General features: G+C 42.2%; 1 protein-coding gene and 1 long non-coding RNA gene across 2 annotated transcripts in view; one reads left to right on the plus strand and one right to left on the minus strand.

Moving 5' to 3' along the window:
- Positions 1-25,297, minus strand: part of dock1 (dedicator of cytokinesis 1) — a 575,757-nt gene that overhangs the window by 302,144 nt on the left and 248,316 nt on the right. The gene's annotated exons all lie outside the window — the stretch shown is intronic.
- The window catches only part of LOC122561138, a 52,496-nt gene that overhangs the window by 10,983 nt on the left and 16,216 nt on the right, over positions 1-25,297 (plus strand). The window contains exon 2 of the long non-coding RNA XR_006314931.1: positions 3,685-3,756. This is a non-coding gene — a long non-coding RNA (uncharacterized LOC122561138). The remainder of the gene's footprint in view (positions 1-3,684; positions 3,757-25,297) is intronic.

Below are 25,297 nucleotides of genomic sequence, written 5' to 3' on the forward strand. Positions count from 1 at the left end.
CCTCCATTACAATTGGAAGTCGGTTGATTCAAACTGGGTTTAAAATTGTTAACAATTTAACATCCCGCTCAGCCTAGATTCACCCATTTTTAAGGATGCAACATCAGTGATAAGTGTTCAAGATTTTAAATTAGAGAAAAAGTTTATTATAATTCATTCAGAGATATGGTCATGTAGCAAGTCTCGCATTTATTATCCTCACTTAGTTGCCCTGAGAAGGTAATGGTGTGACTTCTTCAATCACTGTCAATAATGTGATGAGGGCGCAATCACAATATTCCAGAAAGTTGGCTTTTACAGACAATCTGACATGTTTACGGTGACTTTTCAAGTACCCCCAGCATTTAAATTTAAAGCTCCATGATGAGAGGTGGACCTTCAAAACGGCTACATGCTAAGAATGAACTTAAGCAAAAGCATTGTTCAAACTGAGTTCAAAATTTAACTATTAGCAAGACTTAGGATTGTTTGCTGCACACTAACATTACTTTGGTAATGAAAAGCCTGCTGAATCTGATCCTGCATTGCAGTATAGATGAAATGTGATCTTAATAATAAAAATCATGTCTTGTTTTAGAGAGGGGAGACAAGAGAGCAAAATATTTAATTAGATCAACAACAATGTACGCCCACAATATGAACTAGGTAGAACATCTAACTGTATTTGTAACTGTTCAGAAGCATTACTTGCAATTTAGGACATAAGAATTGTCAAGTTCACTGCCATTTTCGACAACTCTAAAAAATCAAGTTAAAATAACTTGGGCATACATATGAAACAAATACTGAAAAAGTGTTGCATTCTCCTGATTACACACAATTCTCAATCCTATAACTTGTATGAAAAATCTAAAAGACCTTAATTTATAATACAAAACACTTAGTGCAAAAGCTTTATAGCCTTTTTTGCAGTGGAATGAACTTCTACCAGAAAAACAACACTCACTACCAAGATTTTCATTATTAGAAGACTTCGGGATGTCATTATATTGAGAACTATTTCCACAACAACAACATTATAGGAGAATACAAATGTTTCTTTAAGAATGCACATAACAGCCATCAAACGCTGTTAGCGATTTTCAATATTTCTTAAATCTTTAAGTTTCACTGCAGCCTGAGGGACACTACAAATTGCAAATGCAACATTGCTTATAATATTACTATTTCTTTGGGGAAATGGTTTTCAATTTCCAGCAACAGAAATCCCTGTGCTATAGAGAACAGAAAATAACTTCAAAGTTCTGACATATAGAATTAAGTTCGTACCCCTGCTCTTTGCTTGAAAAAATTGTGACTTTCTCATCCTTTAATTTTTAGGCTCCATTAACAGAAAATAAAAAGCACACTTCTTGCTTTTTACATACAAACATGCAATAGTTCAAAAATAAAACTGTGTTACAGCCAACAGAACACGAGATTTTAATATGTCAAAAAAACTGCTCAATTATACGCTTTTTTTCAAATACATTTTTCCTTACATAGACAGGGATAGAGTTGGATATTGGGACAGACTGTATTGCCCGACTTGAAGCTGGCCAAAAGCCCTTCTTCTGTATTATAACTACGCTGGGTCAATTTTTCAGACATCACAATATATAAAAATTGGCGCCTATATGACTGTGTCCCTCCATAAAGAGCCCTGGGATTTGCCAAGTGAAGCAAATATGATCTCCTAGCAGTTGATTAGTCTCCTTTCTTATCCTGTTGGTCATAAGTCTTAGACAGTCCTGCTGACATAAGGTGGGAGATGAAACAAGATCCAGTCTAAATCAAATGAACATTTAAGATTAAATAGGAATAGAAAATTATCACTATTATAAACACACAAATATAGGTATGTACATAAAAGTTGAAATAACAAACTCAGTGTGAGAAAAGGTAAAAAAACAAAGAGATTGCACTTCTGAATTACACTACTGTGCAAATTAATATTGACAATTCCCACAGAAAAAAGATTTTTAGATCAGTAATTAGTGAACCTACTGATTCAAAGCCACAATGGATTTGAATTTGTAATAGGGTGGGAGCTAAATGAGTAGCATCTTTCTACAAGTTAGCTAAATTCCGAGCATCTTGCAATTGCTGGAGGAGAGAGTAGATATCTTCCTCTGTATTTTACTAGAGTCTCATAGTCCATGCCTTATGAAAGTTAAATACTAAAATACCTACCCAAAAATCTCAGAGAATACACATCAATTCACCCTAATGGTTGACATTTTAATCTCACTGCCTTGTCTCAGACATTATATTAATAACTCTCAAAATATTATTTTTGAAAGAAAACAGAGATCATATATGTCATCAATAAGGTACGTTGCACAGATACTTTATTTGATTCACTTGTGGGATATAGGTATTGCCAGCTAGGCCAGTGTTTATTGCCCATTCCTAATTGACTACACAGCAGTTAAGAGTCAACCACATTACTGTGGGTCTGGAGTCACATGTAGGCCCGACCAGGTCAGGTCAACACGAGTCACCCAGATGCATTTCCTGACAAATGAAAATGGTTTCATGGTCTCTATTAGACTCTTACTTCCTGATCTGTTGTTGTTACTATTTTTGTTGTTGTTGTTATTACTTATTCAGGCCAAAGGGCATCAAAAGTCTCAATTTAGAATGATGGCTTTTCGTGACCACATTTAATTTTGTACGATTACTTAGATAGCTAAAATTCTAGCAATGCTTCACTGAAGATAAAATCTGAAAATTCTGAAAGCACTTGACGAATGCATTGCGGTTGGAGGTGGCAACAAAATTCATTTTAAAATAAAAATGAAAGAACTTCTTTTACAAACATCTATATCCAACAAAATGGCCAACTATAGGAAAGACAAGCATATCATTGCTGCTTCCCTATATTGGTAAACAACAGTGGCCTACTTGTTAAATGAAGGCATTTAATTGGTTCTCTAAACAGCCTAAATAAATGCATCAGATGTAGCATCAGTGAGATCAAAAATCTTTACTGCAATTGTAAACTGCTTACTAAGGCAAAGATGAATTAAAAAAAAATCATTTCTTATCTAATATAGCATTGTGACAAAGATAGGAAGTTATAACTTAGAACAAGAATACATCCCTCCTGAGCAAATATCATACCCAATGGAAAGAAATGAAACATGGCTAGACTCCAAACCCAAACATCTGAGTACATTTGGCCATTTACCGCTGTGCAAAATGAAAAAGACACATTCTTCAATGTTATACACATTCCAACATTAATCTTAAGAGAACAGAACTCGTTACATTCTGTACGTGAATGCGAATACTGATCCTTTATTCTATTACTGCGTCGACATAAATTTTAATATTTAAAAAAGTTACAACCATTCTGACAAATAATTTCATACGAGTCAAAAGGATGCTGTCTGCAATAGTCTTAAACATACTTTACCTTATCTGTAGCATGAAAAAGAAATTAAATCATTATTTAAAAAAAAACAAATAAAAGGTTATTTTTCTGTTCCAAAAATTGAAGGGATAATTTTGATTAGTCAGTTTAAAACTAGAACTTAAAATTAAAACATTGATAAATAATATTAACGAGTGGTAATTTAATATTTCAATATTAACTGGAAATCAATAAATAAAATGTAAACATTTCTGTTACATTTTAATTCTTGCCTCAAAACTAATTAATGTCCTTTTAGTATATAACATGCACCCTTCTCTTCACAGACTTTCCTATCGAACAGGACAGGATACTGCAAACTGTGACACCTGTCGAAACAGTGCGTGCATCATTTATAGGTAAGTGACTTGAAATAAAAAACGCATTTTTAATGGTCCACATCATCTTAAATATGCAGGTTTCTGGTTATGGCGCAAAAAAATGGCATCATAGCTTTAAATATCACAAACATAACAAAGGTTACTTCACTTTAATTGTTCTTTTTATGTTCTTTAAATATATCTGAATCCCTGTATACAAGACACAGCTACAAACTCAATGCAAACAAGCTAAGGTCACTATGCTTTAGGATTCTAGTATCTGGTAACAGTCATACAAACTTCCCAAATATCGATGAAGTTTATGTTTCAATTCTTTCATGGGATGTTGGCATTGTTGGAAGGCCATTATTTTAAAAGTGGAGGGCTGTTTCAATGGGAAAATGTATAAAATCAATATAGTGAAGAAAAGTCATGCAAGATATTCAAACCCTGGGAAGTAGTTGGTCATCTTCCATACCGATGCACAGGTATTCTGTTCTTTGACAGCAATGTGGAGGAAAAAACCAACAAGAGTACTAAAATGTCACAGAATTAGTAAGTACCATTCCAAGCTAACATCAGATCAGAAAACGAGGGCATAGCTGGGTGGTAGGTCTACCTGTGGAGGATGAACATCTTTAAAAGTAATGGGGCAGCATAGTGGCTCAGTGATTAGCACTACCGCCTCACAGCGCCAGGGATCGTTTTCCACCTTGGGCGACTGTCTGTGTGGAGTTTGCACATGCTCCCCATGTTTGTATGGGTTTCGTCCGGGTGCTCTGGTTTCCTCCCACAATCCAAAGATATGCAGCTCAGGTGTATTGGCCATGCTAAATTGTCAGGTTAGGGGCAAATATAGGGTAGGGGAATAGATCTGGGTGAGTCACTCTTCGGAGGGTCAACCTGGACTTGTTGGGCTAAAGGGCCTGTTTTCATACTGTAGGGAATCTAATCTAATTTAACATCCATCTGTACTGGTTCAATTGTCCTTTAAAAGTGGGACACTTTTTAAATGTATCAGGAGATATAAGAAACGTTGTTCTGAACTTTATATTTCACTATTTTCTAATCCTATGATCTGCAATGCTGGACTTTGTAATTCTTTATTTTTCTAATTTTTTTTCCTCTGAAGAACTTTTACTGAAGAATCTATATCTCAGTATCTTGTACCTAAGATGGCACTGCAAATGGCGACTTGAAAACTTTTCATTTTACACATTTCAATACGTGTGACAATAATTCAATTCAATGATACAAAGCTGATAATAAGATTTTGTGGATTCACATTTTCAGTTTGGAATAGGATCATGTTAGCAGTACCAACCTGATGCAGTGTATATGGTTTTTCGAGGAACTATGTGCATTTTAAGCTACACATATTATCTTGAGCCCTACAAAATGGTAAGGGAAGGCAGGGTTTATAGCTGTCCATGTCCTCCCCACAGCAGCATTTTACGGTTGACATAGTAAGTGAGGAAGATCATCACACTCAGAGACCAACTGTACTACTTAAGTGGCTAATTAAGAGCTTTCTGCCCTTGATGACATTTTATCAGTGGTGGATGAGTCCTCTGCAGTAGGAGGAGTGCACCTGGTGAACCTTGAGTTCTCCCCTGCAGTGGCCAGTGCAGAGTAACAGTCGATGGTGGAATGACACATCTTTTTTAAAAACAGCCAAATTCATGTGGCTAAAACTTGCCCTGATGACAACATCCATCATTTCTGTACTTCAGTGCTGTGCAATTTGTAGAAATGTCTTCTCACCCACAAGGAATCAGTGCACTGTAAACTGAAAGACTTGGTGCCAAAAGGCTCTCAAAATTCTGCCAAAATTAATTTTGCGCTTCATAAATTCAATCAATCTCATTATTTGTTATTTTTTATGCTACTGTAACAACCTAATTTGTAAATAAAACTTGTTGTTGTTTAATGTAACAACCAGACAGTGTGGTATTTACCGCATTTTGAATGAGATAGAAATATCATCTGGCTACCCTAGGTTGTAATAGGTATGTTAATAAAAAAGGTACTGTTAATCCTTTGCATGTTATCCCATCAGTAGCACATTTAATAGTACAGGCTTTGAGCCATAAGAGACTCAAGGAAAAAAATTGGTTCATATAGCTACTTTAAGTGGCACCTTGCAGATTTAATTGAGATTCACTCCAGACTTATGATCCACCAGGCAGATAGCTCAATGGGTTTGATCCTCATGGATTTCTTTAGTACTATCATTACAGAACGATGCATACGCCATACACGTAATGACGCACAGTACCCAAGACTCAATGAAAGTCTGCACAGCAGAAACAAACAAATGTGTAACTCCAGACTGAGTTAAACAATGACTGAATTCAGTCAGGGTGTTAGGGTTCCCATCAATGGGCTGAAGACACAGGGGCAACTTCGCACAGGCCATTTTTTGACCACCACCCAATCACATTTTAGGCCAATCTAGCATACAATTAATTGCCGCTGGGCTCCTGTCCTTTCAAAACTACAGAAGTCAACCTTCAAGATCTTCCAGACAACTGGAACTCTTTAGCGCCACATCGAAAAAGTGGAGTCTGGGATCATTAAAGCTAGTCAAGCAGATCCTAGTAAGGGTGTTTGAAGATAATGGAATATAGCAGTGAGGGCATCCATTGTTATCTGAAAGCTCCTCTATGGGCCACAGAATATGTGATTGTGAAGAATTCCTGGGTTCACCAAGTGGTCTTTCCAATATGGTGGAGAACACACCCACCCCTGATAAAATGGAAACAGCATAGAACATAACAGCACAATACAAGCCTTTCGGCCCTTGATGTGGCACCGACCTGTGAAAATAATCTGATGCCCATCTAACCTACATCGTTCCATTATTATCCATATGAATCTCCAATGCCCATTTAAATGCCCTTAATGTCGACGAATCTATTACTGTTACAGGCAGGCCGTTTCACACCCCTATGACTCTGAGTGAAGAAACTACCCCTAATATCTGTTCTAACTCTATCACCCCTCAATTTAGAGCCATGTCCCATTGTGTTAGCCTTTACCATCTAAGCAACAAGGAACCCTTAATTACTCATTTAAACACCACAATTGGCCATTAGGTGGGAAGAATATTCTCCATCTTCACCACCACAGGTCAAATACCATGGAAACGGGAGGACATAGGCACTCTATAAACTGACATTGTCACCATTTTCGGATTCTCTCTACCTCTTAGCGGACTGAACGACCAACTAAAAGCAGTGGGAAAAATCATGATTTCTAACATGAATTACCACTTTCTCTGCACTTTTTACCAATCATGAGCTAAAATCAAAGCGTGACCAACTCTTCTTAATTAAGAACTTGAAAATTATCTGGTATAGAGAATATCCGAGATTGCAAATAATCTGTGGCAGTGTGGTTGGCATAGCTTTCAAAGTCAATGTTGAAGAGAGATAATGAGGGAATCCTGCCACTTTTTAAGTCATTTGTGTGACCTCACTTGAAATTTTGCTTAGTTTGTTATCACACAATCAAAAATGGTTACTGCAGGTATTGATAGGGTATATTTGAGAGCAATCTAAATGATTGAGGGTTGCAGGGAGTAAGTTGATGTCTTTATTATGAAGGATTGCATGATATTATTGAGCTACATAAACAATTATTTCTTGTGTAAGACAAGTGAAGCGGAAAATGTTCCCCTCATTCTAAGCCGAGTAAATTCAAACCTCATTTGTAGATACAATATTTTAATCAGCAAGTGGTCAACCTATGGATTGGAAAAAATGCTAAAATAACATGGTTATTCAGAAAAGGTGGGAGCAGAAAGTAGGGATCTATAGACCAATTTATTTAACATGTCATTGGGAAATTGGTAAAATCCATTTATTAATGTTCCAGGATACAAATGCTATGGGAAGGATAGAAGAGAGCGGCGGTGGCGGGGAGAGGAGTTTGGGGAAGCAAGAGAGGAGGGGGAGTGGCACTTTTGATAAGGATTAACAATACTGCTGTACTTAGGGAGGACATTGCTGGCAATACATCTAGAGAAGTTATTTGCATGGAACTGAGAAATAAGAAAAGGACGATGACCTTAACAGGATTGTATCACAGACCCCTTAACGGTCAGAGGGAAATTTAGAAACTAATTTCTAAGAGACCTCAGTTATCTGTAAGGATAATAGGGAGGGTATGGTGGGGGGTTTAACCTTCCAAGTATAGACTGAGACTGCCACAGTAATAAGGGCTTAGATGGAGAGCAATTTGTTAAGTGTGTACAAGAAAATCTTCTGATTCAGTATGTGGATATATCTACGGGAAAAAGTGCAAAACTTGACCTACTCTTGGGAATTAAGGCAGGGCAGGTGACAGAGGTGTCAGTGGGGGAGCACTTTAGGGCCAGCGACCATAATTCTATTAGTTTTAAATAAATAGTGATGGAAAAGGATAGACCTGATCTAAAAGTTGAAGTTCTAAATTGGAGGAAAGCCAATTTTGACGGTATTAGGCAAGAAATCAGCCTGATGAAGGAGCAGCGCTCTGAAAGCTAGCAATTCCAATTAAACCTGTTGGACTATAACCTGGTTGTGAGATTTTTAACTTTATACACCCCAGTCCAACACCGGCATCTCCAAATCATAAAGGCTGTAGGAGTATACTTAAGAGGGAAATAAAGAGGGCAAAAAGAGCTTTGACAAATAGGTTTAAGGAGAATCCAAAGGGATTTTATAAATACATTAAGGACAAAAGGGTAACTAGGGAGCGAATAGGGTTCCTCAAAGGTCAGCAAGACAGCCTATGTGTGGAACTGCAGGAGATACTAAACAAGTATTTTGCATCAGTGTTTACTGTAGAGAAGGATATGGAACATACAAATGTGGGGAAATAGATGATGACATATTGAAAAATGTCCATATTACTGACGAGGAAGTGCTGGATGTCTTAAAATGCATAATGGTGTATAAATCCCCGGGACCTGATCAGATGAACCCAGAACTCTGTGGGAAGCTAGGGAAAGCATTGCTGGGTCCCTTGCTGAGATACTTGTATCATCAATAGTCACAGACAAGGTGCTGGAAGACTGGAGGTTGGCTAACATAGTGCCACTATTAAGAAAGGTGATAAGAAAAAGCCATGGACGAGTGAGTCTGACATCAGTGGTGGGCAAGTTGTTGGAGGGAATCTTGAGGGACAGGATTTATTTGGAAAGGCGAGGACTGATTAGAAGTAGTCAACATGGCATGGAAAATCATGTCTCAATTATTTGATTGAGTTTTTTGAAGAAGTAATAAAGAGGATTGATGAGGTCAGAGCGGTGGATGTGATCTATATGGACTTCAGCAAGGCATTCAACAAGGTTCCTCAAGGTAGACTGGTTGGCAACGTTAGATCACATGGAAGACAGGGAGATCCACCCATTTGGATACAGAACTAGCTTGAAGGTAGAAGACAGAAACTGGTGGTGGAGGGTTGCCTTTCAGACTGGAGACCTGTGACCACTGATGTGCCACAAGGATCAGTGCTGGGTCCACTGCTTTTCATCATTGGTATGGTTAGTAAGCTTGCAGATGACACCAAAATTGGAGGTGTAGTGGACAGCGAAGGAGGTTACCTCAGAGTAGAATGGGATTTTGATCAGATGGGGCACTGGGCCGAGGAGTGGCAGATGGACTTTAATTCAGATAAATGTGAGGTTCTGCATTTTGGAATGGCAAATCAGGGCAGAACGTATACACGTAATGGTAATATCCTGGGGAGTGTTGCTGAACAAACAGAACCTGGAGGGCAGGTTCATAGTGCCTTGGAAGTGGAGTCACAGGTAGATAGGATAGTGAAGGTGGCGTTTGGTATGCTTGGTCACAGCATCGAGTGTAGGATTGAAAGGCCATGTTGTAGTTGTATAGGACATTGGTTAGGCCACTTTTGGAATAGTGTGTGCAATATTGGTCTTTCTCCTACTGGAAAGACATTGTGAAACTTGAAGAGGTTCAGAAAAGACGAACAAGAATGTTGTCAGGGTTGAGCTCTAAGGACAGACTGAATAGGCTGGGGCTGTTTTCCCTGGAGGCTGAGGGGTGAACTTATAGAGGTTTATAAAATCATTAGTGATATGAATAGGGTAAAAAGATTAGGACCTCTCCCTGAGGTAGGGGTGTCCAGAATAGAGGGAATAGGTTAAGAGGAGAGGGGAAAGATTTAAAAAGGACCTAAGGGGCAACTTTTTCACAGAGGTTGGTGTGTGTGTGGAATGAGCTGCCAGAGGAATTAGTGGAGGCTGGTACAATTGCAACTTTTAAAACATATCTGGATGGGTATATAAATAGAAAAGGTTTCAAGGGAAATGGACCAAGTATTGGCAAATGGGACTAGATTAGATCAGGATATCTGGTTGACGTGGATGCGTTGAACCTAAGGGTCGGTTTCCATGCTGTACAACTCTATGATTCTAAGAAATAACAGTACATTTAAAGTATCAGCATGCTCGGATTCATCAACAGCAGCAGAACTGTATTCCAGCACAATCTGCAAACTCATAGCCTGGCATATTCCCCCACTCAAACATTACCATGAAGTCAGGGAATCAACTCTGGTTCAATGGACAGTACAGGAAGGCATGCCAGGAGCAGCATTAGGCATACCTAAAAATGAGTGTCAACCTGGTGAAGCTACCAAACAGGACTACTGCATGCCAAACAGCATAAACAGCAAGTAATAGACAGAGCTAAGCGATCCCACAACCAATGGATCAGACCTAAGCTCTGCAGTCTTTCCACATCCAGTCATGAATGGTGGTGGACAATTAAACAACTCACTGGAGGAGGAGGTTCCACAAATATCCCCATCCTCAATGATGGAGAAGCCCAGCAATTCAGTGCAAAAGATAAGGCTGATGCATTCGCAATAATCTTCAGTCACAAGTGCCAAGTAGATGATTCATCTCAGGCTCCTCCAGTGGTCCCCAGCATCACAGATACCAGTCTCCAGCTAATTTGATTCTATCCACATATCATCAAGAAATGGCTGGACACACTGGATACTGCAAAGGCAATGGGCCCTGATAACATTCCACCAGTAGTACTGAAGACATGTACTCCAGAACTTGCTGCTCCCCTCACTAAACTCTTCCAGTAAAATTACAACATTGACATCTCCCCAACAATGTGGAAAATTGCCTAGGTATGTTCTGTACACGAAAAGCAGGACAAATCCAACCTGGCCAATTACCACCCGATCAGTCGACTTTCCATCATCAGTAAAGTGATGAAAGGGGTCGTCAACAGTGCTATCAAGCAGCACCTGCTCAGCAACAAACTGCTCAGTGATAACCAGTTTGGGTTTTGCCAGGGTCACTCAGCTCCTGATCTCATTACAGCCTTGGTTCAAACATAGACAAAAGAACTGAATTCCAGAGGTGAGATGACAGCAACAGCCCTTGACATCAAAGCTGCATTTGACAGAGTACGGCATCAAGGAGCCCTGGCAAAACTGGAATCAATGGGCATCAGGGGGCAAACACTCCACTGGTTAGAGCCATACCTGGCACAAAGGATGATTCTGGTTGTGGAGGGTCAATCATCTCAGCTCCAGGAAATCTCTGCAGGAGTCCCTCAGGGTAGTGCCCTGGCCCAACAATCTTCAGCTGTTTCATCAATGACCTTCCCTCTGTCATAAGGTCAGAAGTGGGGATGTTCACACTGATGATTGACCGTTCAGCACCTTTCGTGACTCCTCAGATACTGAAGCAGTCTGTGCTCAAATGCAACAAGATCTGGTCAATATCCAGGCTTGGGTCAACAAGTGGCAAGTAACATTTGTGCCACACAAATGCCAGACAATGACCATAAACAATAAGAAACACTCTAACCACCACCCATTGACATTCAATGGTATTACCATCATTGAATCCACTGTCAACATTCTTGGGGTTATCATTGACCAGCAGCTCACCACATAAACACAGTGACGACAACAGCAGGTCATATTATTGCTATACAGGACATTGGTGAGGCCACTTTTGAAATACTATGTTCAATCTGGTTTCCTTGCTATAGGAAAGATGTTGCAAAACTTGAAAGGGTACAGAATAGATCTGCAAGGATATTGCCAGGGTCTGAGCTACTGGGAGAGGCGGAATAAGTGGAGGATACTTTCTCTGGAGAGTCGTAAACTGTGGGGTGACCTTACAAAAGTTTATAAAATCATGAAGGGCATGGATACGGTTAAAAGTCAAAGTCTTTTCCCCAGGTTAGGGGAATCTAAAACTAGAGCGCATAAGTTTAAGGTGAGAGGGGAAAGACTTAAAAAGGACCTAAGAGGCAATATTTTCACATACAGGGTGGTGTGTGTATATGGAATGCACTGGCAGAGATGGTAGAGGCTGGTACAATTACATTTAAATGCTAGTAAATGGGACTAGATAATTTAGGATATCTGGTTGGTGTGGACAAGTTGTACCTGTTTCCATGCTGTACATCTTTAAGATTTGATGACTGCGACAGGGTTCAATGCTCCAATCCCAACTATTTAAAGGTGATATTAATAATCTGGATACAGGGAAAGCAAATTTACAGGTGACACTACAATCAGTTGAGATGAAGAAATAAGACATTTACAAATTGATATGGTTGGGTTAGGTAAATGAGTAAAGTTTAGCCATGGATAAATGTAAAGTTATTCATTTTTGTTGGAGGAATAGAAAGGCAACTTGTTATCCAAATGGAGCGAAACTTTAGGGTGTTTTGGTCCAGAGGGGTCTGGGTGTCCTCATGCATGAATATCAGAAAACCAGCTTGCAGGTACAGCAGGTAATAAAGAAGGCAAATGTAATTTTGGTATTTATTACGAAAGGAATAGAGTAGAAAAGTAGAAAAGTGTTGCTTCACTATAAGCGTATTTGGAGGACCACACGTGGTGTATTATGTACAGTTTTGGTCTCCGCACTTGAGAGGGAATGCAACTCCATTGGAGGCAGTTCAGAGGAGAATCGCATGATTGACTCCAAAGATGAGAGGTTTGTCTTATGAGGACAGATCGAGTAGTTTAGGCCAATACTGTCTGGAGTTTAGAAGAACAAGAGGAGATACAATTGAAAGAAAGAATATCTCCTGATGTACAGCAATCTAGAACAAGAGGTCATAGTATTAAGATAAGGGGAAGCAGATTTAAAACAGTTTTAAAGGAGAAATTACTTCTCTGTGGAATTCACTACCTCAGATTACAGCAAATTTTGGGACATGACATAAATTTAAAGAGGAAATAAGACTTTTTAATTAGCAATGGGTTGAAGGGTTATGGAGAACAGGCAGGAAAGGGGAGTTGGCGCCAAGATGAGATCAACCATGATCGAGTTAAATGGAGGACCAGGCTTGAGGGACAGAGTTGCTTACTTCTGTTCCTAGTTTGTATGTTATGAAGCAGCAGCATCTTCACTCTCTTCTGCACAGTATTCCCAGTCTCATCAAATTATCAACTTTGCACTGTTTATAATGCAACCTATTAATGTTGCAATCTGTGGTAATGATCCTTCAATAGTTGTATTCTTCATTCACAAAAATGCTTTGACTTTCAATGATTTTCTATTCTAATTTGTTATGCTACACTGTGGTGTTTGACAGGGTGGGTGAATTACATGTTGAACACAAAATTATCTTTGAAGTTAGCAATGAAATCTTTCTTTTGCACAGCCAAGTTTGGCCTGAATACATAAGGAAAAGATGAATCGGTTAGCATTATATTTGCTGGAGTTCAGAGGAATGAGTAGGGATCTTACAGAAACCAATGCTTGGACCAGAGTGCTGGTGAATCATAAACTAGATCTGTAGATAGGGCTTTAAAGTAAAAAGGTAAAGGAGAAGGTAGAGTTCCAGGTTAGTGATGGGCCTGATTGTCACCAGAATATAAATCGAAAGGACAGGGTTTGCAAGTGTTACACCACACCAATGAACCACAGAAGTGTAGGGAAATTCAATAACAAACTTAAAAGCTTTGTATCTTAATGTATGAAGCACGCAGAATAGGACAGATAAAACAAGTAACATAGTAAATCGAGATAAATGAATGTGATGTCATAGCCGTTACAGAAGCACGGTTACAAGGAAATAAAAACTGTGAACTTAACCTTCCAAAGGGACAGGATGATAAAGGTGGTGGTGTAGCACTGTTAATAAGAGATGAAATGAGGACAGTTATGAGAGACATTCTAGGCTCAGATGATGTAGCTTTCATTTGGGCAGAGGTAAAAACAGCAAGGGAAATAAGATATCAAAAAAAAAAGAACAGTAATTATGGGTGATTTTAATCATCTTGGTTTGGTTAAACAAATAGTTGCTTTGACAACAGATTCAGAGAGTGCATCAGGAATAGCATTAGAGAGAACACAGGTAAAAACAAGGACTGCAGATGCTGGAAATCAGAGTCTAGATTGGTACTGGAAAAGCACAGCAGGTCAGGCAGCATCGGAGGAGCAGGAAAATCGACGTTTCAGGCAAAAGCCCTTCATCAGGAATAAAGGCAGGGTGCCGGCAGTGTGGAGACATAAATGAGAGCGGGGTGGGGGTAGGGAGAAAGTAGCATAGAGTACAATAGGTGAATGGGGGTGGGGATGGAGGTGAAAGGTCAGAGAGGAGGGTGGAGGGGATAGGTGGAAAGGAAGATAGGCAGGTAGGACAGGTCATGAGGGCAGTGTGAGCTGGAAGGTTGGAGCTGGGGTGAAGTGGGGGAAGGGGAAATGAGGAAACTGGTGAAATCCACATTGATGCCATGGGGTTGAAGTGTTCCGAGGCGGAAGATGAGGTGTTCTTCCTCCAGGCGTCGAGTGGTGAGGGAGCAGTGGTGGAGGCGGCCCAGGACCAGCATGTCCTCAGCAGAGTGGGAGGGGGAGTTGAATTGTTGGGCCACAAGGCGGTGGGGTTGATTGGTGCGGGTGTCCCGGAGATGTTCCCTAAAGGGCTCTGCAAGGAGCTGTCCAGTCTCCCCAAAGTAGAGGAGACCGCATCGGGAGTAATGGATACAATAAATGATATTGGTGGATGTGCAGGTAAAACTTTGATGGATGTGGAAGGCTCCTTTGGGGCCTTGGATGGAGGTGAGGGAGGAGGCGTGGGCGCAGGTTTTGCAATTCCTGCGTTGGCAGGGGACGGTGGGTTGTTAGGGGACGTGGATCTGACCAGGCAATCACGGAGGGAACGGTCTTTGCGGAAAGCAGAAATGTGTGGGGAGGGAAATATATCCCTGGTGGTGGGGTCTGTTTGGAGGTGGCGGAAATGTTGTCGGATGATGTGGTTATTGCGAAGGTTGGTAGGGTGGAAGGTGAGCACTGGGGGGTTCTGTCCAGGGGGGTGCAGTGGTAGTTTGGCACATTGACCTCTACGCCGCATAAGCCAGACGCCAACTCGAAGACACCTCCTCCTAACGCCCCCTCGACCATGACCCCATCCCCATCACCAAACCGTCATCTCCCAGACCATAGAGAACCTCATCACCTCAGGATCTCTCTCACCCACAGCTTCCAACCTCATAGTCCAGGAACCCTGCACCGCTCGATTCTACCTCCTTCCCAAGATCCACAAGCCTGACCACCCTGGCCGACCCATTGTCTCAGCATGCTCCTGCCCCACCAAACATATCTCCACCTACCTTGGCATTGTCCTATTGCCCCCTAGTCCAGGAACTCCCCACATACGTTCAAAACACCACCCACCTCCTCCAAGACTTCCCTTTTCCCGGCCCCCAACGCCTCATCTTCACCATGGACATCCAATCCCTCTACACCTCCATCCGCCATGACCAGGGCCTCCAAGCCCTCCGTTCCTTCCTCTCCCAAAGTCCCTAACAGTACCTTTCCAACGACACTCTCATTCATTTGGCTGAACTAGTCCTCACCCTTAGCTATTTCTCCTTCAAATCCTCCCACTTCCTCCAGACCAAAGGGGGTAGCCATGGGCACCCGTCTGAGCCCCAGCTCTGCCTATCTCTCAGTTGGCTCAGTAGAACAATCCATCTTCCGTAGTTACACCAGCACCACTTCCCACCCATTCCTTCGCTACATTGATGACTGTATTGGTGCCACCTCGTGCTCCCGCAAGGAGGTTGAGCAATTCATCAACTTCACCAACACGTCCCACCCCGACCTTAAATTCACCTGGACCATCTCTGACACCTCCCTCCCCTTCCTGGACCTTTCCATCTCCATTAATGATGACTGACTTGACACTGACATTTTATTTTTACAAACCCACCGACTCCCACAGTTACCTGGAATACACCTCTTCCCACCCTACCTCCCGCAAAAATGCCATCCCGTATTCCCAATTCCTCCGCCGGATCTGCTCCCAGGAGGACCAGTTCCACCACAGAACACACCAGATGGCCTCCTTCTTTAGAGACCGCAATTTCCCTTCACACGTGGTTAAAGATGTCCTCCAATACATCTCATCCAAATCCTTCCCCTCCGCCCTCAAACCCCACCCCTCCAACCGTAACAAGGACAGAATCCCCCTGGTGCTCACCTTCCACCCTACCAACTTTTGCATAAACCACATCATCCGATGACATTTCCACCACCTCCAAATGGACCCAACCACCAGGGATATATTTCCCTCCCCACCCATTTCCACAAAGACGTTCGTTCCGTGACTACCTGGTCAGGTCCATGCTTGCTAACACACCCTCCCTTCCTGGCACCCTTCCCTGCCACCGCAGGAATTGCAAAACCTGTGCCCACACCTCCTTCCTCACCTCCATCCAAGGCCCCAAAGGAGCCTTCCACATCCAAAGTTTTACCTGCACATCCACCAATATCATTTATTGTATCCGTTGATCCCGATGCAGTCTCCTTTATATTGGGGAGACTGGACGCCTCCTAGCAGAGTGCTTTAGGGAACATCTCCAGGACACCCGCACCAATCAATCCCACCGCCCTGTGGCCCAACATTTCAACTCCCCCTCCCACTCTGCCGAGGACGTGCAGGCCCTGGGCCTCCTCCACCATCGCTCCCTCACCACTCGACGCCTGGAGAAAGAATGCCTCATCTTCCGCCTCGGAACACTTCCACCCCAATGTGGATTTCACAAGTTTCCTCATTTCCCCTCCTCTCACCTCACCGCAGCTCCAACCTTCCAGCTCAGCACTGCCCTCATGACCTGTCCTATCTGCCTATCTTCCTTTCCACTCCACCCTCTCTCCACTCTGCAGGCACCCTGCCTCTATTCCTGATGAAGGGCTTTTGCCTGAAACGTGATTTTCCTGCTCCTCGGATGCTGCCTGACCTGCTGTGCTTTTCCAGTATCACTCTAATCTAGACTTAGAGAGAACATGCCGACAACCAGGGAGTATGCTATCTTAGATCTGGAAATGGGTAATCAGACAAGTTTAATAAATTACTCCGGTGTATAACGTCCGCTACCAGTGATTATAATATAATGGAATTTAAAATTCAGTTCATGAGTGAGAAGTTGAGTCAGAAACAGCTTAACTTAAAGGGAATTACAATCCAATGATAGTTACCTAAAGCGAATTGAGCAGGTAGATTAGCAGGATGATCATCGGGTGGGGAAGGGGCAGATGGAGGGTGCAGGAGCTTGAGCACCATTCCTCATGCTTTCCCCACCCCCACACACAAGGCCTTATCATTTTCAGTTCTTAACTATCACTAGCAATTATTCATCTTCTAGACTGGTTTTTATCCACTTCTTTGTCCGACTGTGTTTCTTCTCTTTGGATTCTATCCCCTCCCCCACTCTATCTTCTGCATAAATTCCATCTTTTTCTTAACTACCATCAAGCCTGAAGAAAGGTCACTGGGCCTGAAATGTTCACTTTGATTTCTCTCTAAAGATGCACCACACCTGCTGAGATTTTCCAGCAATTTCTGTTTTTTCTTCAGATTTCCGATATCAGCAGTTCTTTTGGTTTTTTGTTACGAAGATTTCTGTTGTCGAAAATAGTCACAAAATTTAAAGAATGATCTTTTTGAATGCTATTTCATTTTATGGTTTTCCAATTCTACTCATTAGCATATAGTATTTTTCATGAACTAACAGTCATATAAGTTTATCTTTGCTGATGCAATTTTATCCAACACTTATGCAGTATAACTGTGATCTTTAACAATGTTGCCAATATTAATCTGTGTTAATTTTTTAAAAAGTATAGTTTTAATTTAAAAAACATATTTAAATATTTTTAAATTCCTTTTGACAAAGTTAAGAATGTTGCTTCTTATCATTTTACAAATGACAAGAAAATGTATCAGTAACAAAACTTGCTGGAAAAACTCAACAGGTCTGGCAGCATCTGTGGACAGAAAGCAGTATTACATGTTTTAGGTCCAGCGACCCTTCTTGTGAATTCTGTAGGATCTGACCTGGCTAGTGACCTGCTGAAGTTTTGCAGCAATTTCTGCTTTTGTTTCTGATATCCAGCATCTGCTGCTCTTTACTTTTATAAACTGATGTATTAGAGTAGATTAGATTCTCTACAGTGTGGAAACAGGCGCTTCGGCCCAACAAGTCCACACTGCCCCTCCAAAGAGAAACCCACGCAAACCCATTCCCCTACCCTATATTTAGCCTCACTAACGCACCTAACACTGAGCAATTCAGCATGGCCAACTCACCTGACCTGCACATCTTTGGATTGTGGGAGGAAACTGGAGCACCCAGAGGAAACCCAAGCAGACACAGGGAGAATGTGCAAACTCCACTCAGACAGCTGCCTGATGCTGGAATTGAATCTTACAGATAGTTATAAATAGGTTTAGACTGCAGTAAACAAATAATGCATTAAGAGTGAAAAGGTCAAGTATTAATATTAATCTGTGTGCTCACATTTACTCGTGAAAATTATTATTATTTTCTCTTGTATGAACATATACAAGAATAGCTAATCTAGGCTCGGATAAAGATATATTAAAGTGATTGGGAATTAGAGAAAGAGTAACAGTCTTTAAAACTCAGTGCAAAGTTACTACCTTCCAATTATATAACTGATCTGTAATGGAAGAAGAGCTTTGTATAATGGGCTGTGAAAAATCAATCCTGTGCTTTGGTAAACTGATGGACTTTACAAAGGTGGCGATCAGTCCAAGGACCTTGAGGTCCTCTGCATATTAACTCTATGCCTCATAGTTCTGTCCATGCCTCTACTCTTTCCTCTTCAGTCTCATAAGGGCTGCCCATTTTGAACATTGAGCAATGATGAGGGAAAAAAAATAGATGAAGTTATTTCCCACTGCCCTCCTCATGTATGCCACAAGGAAAACACAGGTCTTTTTTACAAGGGATCTTCCACTCAGTAATAGAGATGTACAGCACAGAAACAGGCCCTTCGGTCCAACTCATCGATGGCAACCAGACATCCCAATCCAATCTAGTACCACCTGCCAGCACCTGGCCCATATCCCTTCAAAACATTCCCATTCATATTCCCATCCAGATGCCTTTTAAATGCTGCAATTGTACTAGCCTGCACCACTTCCTCTGGCAGCTCATTCCATACACGCACCACCCTCTGAGTGAAATTGTTGCCTCTTAGGTCTCTTTTATAGCTTTCCCCTCTCACCTTAAAGCTATGCCCTCTCGTTCTGGACTCCTCAACCCCAGGGAAAAGACTTTGCCTATTTATCCTATCCATGCCCCTCATGATTTTATAAACCTCTATAAGGTCAACCCCCACAACCTCTGACGCACCAGGGAAAACAGTCCCAGCCTATTCAGCCTCTCCCTATAGCTCAAATCCTCTAACCCTGGCAACATCCTTCTAAATCTTTTCTGAACCCTGTCAACATCTTTCCGATAGGAAGGAGACCAGAATTGCACGCAATATTCCAACAATGGCATAACCAATGTCCTGTACAGCCGCAACATGACCTCCCAACTCCTGTACTCAACTTGTGGAGGTTCTAGCCCTGGAGCTTCCAAACTGAGCTACAACTGTAAGGACAAGCAACAGGGTTCCAATTTCCAGCAAAGGAAGCTGTGGAGCGAAGACTCCAATTTTATTGGCTGCAAGATCCCTTTAAATCTGTTTTCTTTTTGCCAGAGCCTGTGAAATGGTGTTTGGTCTTGTTTTAATTTGTGAGAGTATCCCTATTATTTTAACATTGAGGCAGCCCAGTGATTCTCCTTGCCACGCCCAAATCTTTTCACTGTGGGGTCATTGCAAACATGATGCATTAAAAGGAGGTTACTGCAGAAAAACTCGGAAGGACAATTTCAACTCAATTACATCATCAATTAAAATTTGCTGTTTTTTCCATTGGTCATTACTTGTAACCTTGAGTACTAAAACATTGCTAGGGCCTGAGGCAACACAGTTGCAGGAATAATCAGCCCAAAAACTCAAATGACTTGGTTATCCTACTTGAAAAATCTTTGCACAAAACTCTGGAACTTCAGGCAAATTTGGCAGAAGCATCAGTCTGATGCAAGGTATCAAACATGTCAAGACTGTAAACAAGGTATATGAACAATTACGATGCCACCTTCTGAAGGAGGGGGGCCTCAAAAATGTCTACTTTTTCTTCCTCAAACAAGGATTACCCACTACTATGGTCAACAGCGCCGTAGCTATGTTCAACCCATCTCCCAAACTTCGGTCTCACTCCTTCCCTTCTGATCCACAACAATGATAGATTCCCCCAGTCCTTACTTTACCATGTCACCAGCCTTTGCAACCAAGGGTTGTAAGCTGTAATTCCTGTCATCTCAAATGGGATGCCACTACTAGACATATATTTCCCTCCTTTCTACAGGGACTGTTCTCTCTGAGACACTCTGGTCCACTCCTTCTCCATTCCCAACCCCGCCCCACACCACCACAGCCTCTTCCTCTGCAACTGCAGAAGGTGTATTATGTACCGTTTGCCTCCTCACTATTCAATATCCCGACATACTTTCCAGGTGAAACAGTGATTTACCTGCTTTTGACTCAATCTAGTCTACTGTATTCGCTGTTCACAATGTCATTTCCTCTACACTGGGGAGAGGAAATGCAGACAACTAGGTGACCATATTGCAGAATATCTACATTCAATGACCACGAACTTCCAGATGCTGCCATTTCAACACACCACAGTTGCCTGGCTAACATTTCTGTCTCAGGTCTGCTACAGTGTTTCCGTGAGCCTCAGCACTAGGTTCCAGTACAGCATCTCATTTTCTGCTTGGGGACCGTTCACCTCGAGGACTCTAGTTTGATTCAATAATATTAGAACCGGATTCCATTCTTCCATGCTTTTTATCCACCCTACACCCAATCCAATTATGACATAGGTTGCTGTTAGCACAATCACACATTCTCATATACTCATAAGCCAACTGTCACATTATATAACTTGCATTCAGTTCAGCTCACCCATTTTCTCCTACTCTTGGTTCTTATGATCACTTATTTAGCTTTTCTTTTGCTAGCCATACTCTCCTTGTTTACCTATCCCTTTCATATGTCTTTCTTTCTGGGCTCCATTTCCACCTATCTGCTCACCTCTCCCATTCTCAGTTTCTTTGCCTTCACGCCAAACTTCAGCTTCAGCATAAATACTACTTCTTCCCAGATGCTAACAGTTCTGAAGAACAGTGCCAGACTCAAAACATTAACACTGCTTTCTTCTAACAGATGTTGCCAGACCTGCTGAGTTTCCCCAGCAATTTGTTTTCATTTCAGAACTGCAACATCTGCAGTTACTGTTTCAGTTCTGCAGCATTCATAGTTGTTTATATAAATTCTGATGCATCTCTATCCCATCGCACTTTTACCATTCAGAAAGTCCTCACAGAAATAATGGTTTCTTCTTTACTTCTGTTTATGAAACACTCCCTGTACATTGAACCTTGTCTCTCTGGTGTTGTAGGAGTAAGATCAAGTGGGAAATTAGTTACTCTTTGACTAGTGATGTTTAAACAGGAGTTGGGGTGTCATGATGGCTCAGTTAGCACTACTGTCTCACAGCACCAGGGTCCCAGGTTCAATTCCAGCCTCGGGCGACTGTCTGTGTGGAGTTTGCACATTCTCCCAGTGTCTGCGTGGATTTTCTCCGGGTGTTCCGGTTTCCTCCCACAGTCGAAAGATGTGCAGGTCAGGTGAACTGGCCATGTTAAATTGCCCAAAGTGTTAAGTGCATTAGTTAGAGGGGGATGGGTTGCTCTTCAGAGGGTTGGTGTGGACTTGTTGGACCGAAGGGCGTGTTTCCACAATGTAGGGAATCTAATCTAATCTAGCTCGGAGAAAAACAAAACCCAGTACAATTCCTCAAAAAGTCTTGCTTTACTCTCTGTAATTATTGGGATAACTGCATTCATTTTTGCTATGGAAATTGGCACATGCACAGAGATAGTACAGTATTATGGTCAAAACCTCATCTTGGCATCAATTATAACAAAAATGGAGAACATTCTGAATTGTTTGACAGTCGCCAGCGAAGAGGAGTGAGTTGGTGACTAGAAAATAGTGCTTGTAACAGCAAATGAAGAGAATACTTTGGTCCTCCTGAATTGTAGTTGCTGGGAGTTTCTGCTCATCCAGTAGTAGATCTCAACAAGCAGTAAACCATCAGAAAGACAGTTTAGAGGGGTGCCGATGTGGTTGAATGGTCTGTCATAAGTGTAAATGTAGAAACTGATACTTTTTTCTTTGGATGATGCCATCAAGTGTGTAAGTGTGAAAAATGATGGGCCAAGTATTTGGGGGGCAATCAGAGCTAGCAATGCAAGAGTTTGAAGAGAATGATGAGTACGGTGCTGGTCTGAGGCATCAGAAGAGTTTCTGTGGTACTGCTTGGAATTAGTGGACTGAACCATATTCAAGAATTCGGCAGCCAACCTAAATGAGTATGCCACCATTGTCACTTCATTAGCTAGTAAGAAGAAGATTGTGTTGAAGTAGACTTTGTGCAAAAGAAGGTAATCCGCACGTTTCCCAACTAAAAATCACAGATGAACCATGAAATCAATTGCCTATTGCAGACCAGGTGTGGGGAGTTCAAGTCAGATGACCCAGACCTTTATAGGAAATCCAGATACAACCTTATAAGACCATTAAGGATGTCAAGAAACAAAACCAGATTAGGTTCGAAACTCAAACTAACTACATGGACACCCACTGTCTGTGGCAAGACCTACATAGCTATAAAGTGAAGCAGAATAGAATAGCGATAAAAGGCACATTTCTCCCTGATGTGCTCAATGTATTTAACACATGGTTCGAACAGAAGGTCAGCAAAATGATATCACCTCTCTTGCCTCCTTTTCTATCCTTCCTGTACCATTTGTATCTGAAACATTAAGCTGCCGGTCCTGCCCATCCCTCTGCCACATTTCTGTAATCGCTGTGATATCCCAGTCCCATGTTCCTAACCATGACCTGAGGTCATCTGCCTTCCCTGTTAGGCCTCTTGTATTGAAATAAATGCGGTTTAATTCAACACCTTGTTCTCTGCTTTGTTCTTCTCCCATTTACCAGCTCCTCAGCCACGCATTCATCTGCTCTATCCTCGTAATCCTATCCTCACGAGCTCGTAACACCAGGAGTAATCCACATATTATGACCTTCGAAGACCTCCTTTTAAGTTCCTGCCTAACTTCTTATATTCCCCTTTCAGAATCTCATCCTTTTCCTTTCCTATGTCGTTGGTCCCAATATGTGCAATGATGTCCTGCTAGGCCCTCTCCCCTTTGAGAACATTCTTCACCCTGAGACATCCAACCCTACCTCTTGCAAAAATGCCATCCCGTGTTCCAATTTCCTCCGCCTCCGCCATATCTGCTCCCAGGAGGACCAGTTCCACCACAGAACACACCAGATGGCCTCCTTCTTTAGAGACCGCAATTTCCCTTCCCACGTGGTTAAAGATGCCCTCCAACGCATCTCGTCCACATCCTGCAGCTTCGCCCTCAGACCCCATCCCTCCAACCATAACTAGGACAGAACGCCCCTGGCGCTCACCTTCCACCCTACCAACCTTCGCATAGACCAAATCATCAGCCGACATTTCCGCCACCTCCAAACGGACCCCACCACCAGGGATATATTTCCCTCCCCACCCCTTTCCGCTTTCCGTAAAGACCGTTCCCTCCGTGACTCCCTGGTCAGGTCCACGCCTCCCTACAACCCACCCTCCCGTCCTGGCACCTTCCCCTGCCACCCGCAGGAATTGCAAAACCTGCACCCACACCTCCTCGCTCACCTCCATCCAAGGCCCTAAAGGTGCTTTCCCATCCAAAGTTTTACCTGCACATCCACCAATATCATTTATTGTATCAGTTGCTCCCGATGCGGCCTCCTCTACATTGGGAAGACTGGACGCCTCCTAACAGAGTGCGATAGGGAACATCTCTGGGACACCCGCACCAATCAACTCCACCGCCCTGTGGCCCAACATTTCAATGCCCCCTCCCACTCTGCCGAGGACATGCAGGTCCTGGGCCTCCTTCACCGCCACTCCCTCACCACCAGATGCCTGGAGGAAGAACGCCTCATCTTCTGCCTCGGAACACTTCAACCCCAGGGAATCAATGTGGACTTCAACAGTTTCCTCATTTCCTCTTCCCCCAACTCACCCCCAGTTCCAAACTTCCAGCTCAGCACTGTCCTCATGACCTGTCCTACCTGCCTATTTTCTTTTCTACCTATCCACTCCCCCCTCCCCCCCCAACCTATCACCTTCATCCCCTCCCCCACTCACCTATTGTACTCTATGCTACTTTTTCTGCACCCCCACCCTCCTCTCATTTCTCTCTCCACCCTTCAGGCTCTCTGTCTGTATTCCTGATAAAGGGCTTTTGCCCGAAACGCCAATTTTACTGCTCCTCGGATGCTGCCTGAATTGCTGTGCTTTTCCAGCACCACTCTAATCTAGATCCTTGATCCTCTAACCAGGGAAGCAACGCACCATTCTGATTTTTCGCTGCCGGCCACAGAAACATCTGTCTGTACCTTTGACTAGAGAGTCCCCTAACACAACTGATTGTTTGGGACCCGACGTACCCCTTTACATTAGAGTTTGTCTTGGTACCAGAAACTTGGCTATTCATGTCACATTCCACTGAGAATCCATCACTCCCTATATTTCCTAAAACAGCATACTTGTTTGAAATGGGGATAACCACAGAAGACCCCTGCACTACCTGCCTACCTCTCTTACCTTTCCTGGAGTTAACCCACCTTTGTGACTGTATCTACAGCCTTTCTCCCTTCCTATAACAGCCATCCATCACACCCTCTTGTTCTTGTAAATTCCTCACAGCATCTAACTGTTGCTCCAACTGATCCATTTGATCTGATAGGATTCGCAATCAATGGCATTTATTGCAGATATAATCCTCAGTAACACGTAAACTCTCCCTGAACTCCCATATCCGATAAGAGGAGCATATCACTCTACTTAAGGCCATTTTTGTTTTTTCCAATCTGCAGACCCAGAAAATAGCACAGCCTTATTCTTCTACTAAACTCTGCTCCAGGCTAACTTATTACTTATGACTACAGAAACATATCTCAATAAAACATATAATAAATAAAGAACCCACTCTACTCACTATTGTAGATTTACAGCAAGGCTATACTTAAAACTATTCTCTTAACTGTTTCTATGCTGTGACCTCTGCC

The sequence above is a fragment of the Chiloscyllium plagiosum genome, chromosome 22, assembly GCF_004010195.1.
Source record: "Chiloscyllium plagiosum isolate BGI_BamShark_2017 chromosome 22, ASM401019v2, whole genome shotgun sequence".
Lineage (NCBI taxonomy): Eukaryota > Metazoa > Chordata > Chondrichthyes > Orectolobiformes > Hemiscylliidae > Chiloscyllium > Chiloscyllium plagiosum.